The sequence below is a fragment of the Penaeus monodon genome, chromosome 6 (genome assembly GCF_015228065.2).
Source record: "Penaeus monodon isolate SGIC_2016 chromosome 6, NSTDA_Pmon_1, whole genome shotgun sequence".
Classification (NCBI taxonomy): domain Eukaryota; kingdom Metazoa; phylum Arthropoda; class Malacostraca; order Decapoda; family Penaeidae; genus Penaeus; species Penaeus monodon.
The window spans coordinates 5,114,675-5,117,174 of NC_051391.1; the positions used below are offsets into that span (position 1 = coordinate 5,114,675).

The following is a 2,500-nucleotide window of genomic DNA, read 5'->3' on the forward strand; positions in this document are numbered from 1 at the left end:
GAGAAGATGGAAGAGGAGGAAGAGGAGGGGGGGGGAGAAGAAGAGGAGGAGGAGGAGGAGGAGGAGGGGGAAGAAGAGGAGGAGGAAGAAGAGGAGGAGGAGGAGGGGGAGGAGAAGGAGAAGAGGAGGAAGAGGAGGAAGAGGAGGGGGAGAAGGAAGAGGAGGAGGTGGAGAAGGAGGAGGAATAGAGAGATGAATAGAGAGATAAATATGTAGATAGTTAAAGAATTAAAGAGCTAGATAGATAGAGATAGATAGAGATAGATAGATAGATAGATAGAGAGAGATGAATAAATATATAGACAGACAGATAGATAGAGAGACAGAGATAGTAATATATTATATATATATATATATATATATATATATATATATATATAATATATATTATATATATATATAAAGAGAGAAGAGAGAGAGAGAGAGAGAGAGAGAGAGAGAGAGAGAGAGAGAGAGAGAGAGAGAGAGAGAGAGAGAGAGTTGGGCGAATAAATAGACTGATAGATGAACAGATAGATAAATAGACAGATAGACAGAGAGGGGGAGAGCGGGAAGCATAAGGCGATTGGAAGTTGGTATATTTGGTCAAGGGCTCAGGAAAGAAGAAAAGAAAAAGTTAAAAGGTAAATCAACTGGAATGAGAAAACAAACAATGCAAAAAGAAATGACATAGAATAGGTGTTGTAATATACATATATATATATAGGTATCCATATATAATCTTATATAAATGCTTACACGCACAGATAGAGAGAAAGCGGGTAAGAAAGACATAGAAAAAGTGCAGAAAACAATTGCCATTCTGTTTTTATCATTTAATATTTGTTGTTGATGATAGTGATAGGAGGGATGATAATGATTATGGTAAAACTGATCGTAGAAACAAAAATAATGTTAATAATGATAATAATGATGAGGATGATAATGATAATGATGATGGTGATAGTGACAACGACAATAATGATATTAACAATATCAATATAATCCTCATCATAGTAGTTTTTTTATTATCATATCACAATTCTTGTCATGAACTAACAATGTAGCAATAATAAGAACAATAACGATGGTAAAAATTTGATAGTGATAAATTGTAATAACAACAGCAACAATTATGATGATCATAGCGATGATAATGATAACAATATCAACAATAATAATAATGATAATAATAAAAATGATAATAATGATAATGATAGCAGTGTCGATAATAATGATGATAATGACAACAATGATGATAAGAATTATTAAAATGATAATGATAATAGTAATAATCATAATAACAATAACGAAAATAATGATAGTAATAACAATAATAATAATGAGGAGGAGGATAATAATAATAATAATAATAATAATAATAATAATAATAATAATGATGATGATGATGATTAACACGATAATAATGATAATCAGAGTAGTTGTAGTAGTTGTAGTAGTACTGAACCGTATTCACATTGACAAATGTAGACAAGGTATGAATGAGAATGAATATCTTCACAATACAAGAGATGTATTTAAATACATCTCTTGTATTGTGAAGATGATACTAATAATGATAATGATAATGATAAAGATGATACTAATAATGATAATGATAATGATAATAACAAAAACAGTAATGTAACAATAATAGTAACAATAATAATGATAAAAATGATAACAGTAGTAAGACAAGGATTATTATAATCATTAGTACTATCACTATCATTATGTTTCTTAGTATCCTGATAATCATCATTATTATGAATGCAAAAATAATCATGATAAAAGCAAGAAGGGAGTATGATTTTTTATTATCCTTTTCAATCAATTTTGATTATGATCTGGTATTCCTGATGATATGGTTAGATTATAATCACAACTAGTATGATGATCATTTTGGTTGTCTCTTATAAGAATCATTGTCATTACTACTGAATTTATTTCACTAGTAAACGCTGAAGGAACACGTAACTCTCTTTAAAAAAAAAACTGTTACGCTATGTTCTAAGGAAGGGATAGAGAAACCCTTTGTGTAATCCCTGTTCTACGAAAGTTCTCTCGATGACACGCTCCGTTCTCGAGACAAGGGACGGCAAGCGAGAACACAAGAGATTGGAAGGACCATAATCTTGAGGTTGCATCTTCATGCTCGAATTTCTGTGGGCGATGAAGGACGAAAATATGTCTCGTTCCTGATCTTAAGTCGTGCGTCACGTTTCGTATATGAGGCGATGCTTTTATGTTCGTATTTATCTCCTTCTGCCTCTTTCAGTCACGTACATGAACGAAGAGGCGTACATGAGCGCATGCATATGTACACACTCACCCATCTACCACCATACATACACATGCACATATGCGCGTGCGCACAGACTCATACATACACACACATGCGTGAGAATACACACACACACACAACACACACACACACACACACACACACACACACACACACATACACACACACACACACACACACCACGCACGCACGCACACGCACACACACAATCGCATA

The 2,500-nt window shown here is 33.2% G+C and overlaps 1 long non-coding RNA gene across 1 annotated transcript in view; it reads right to left on the reverse strand.

Moving 5' to 3' along the window:
* LOC119574160 overlaps nucleotides 1-2,500 on the reverse strand; it is a 214,852-nt gene that overhangs the window by 103,674 nt on the left and 108,678 nt on the right. The gene's annotated exons all lie outside the window — the stretch shown is intronic.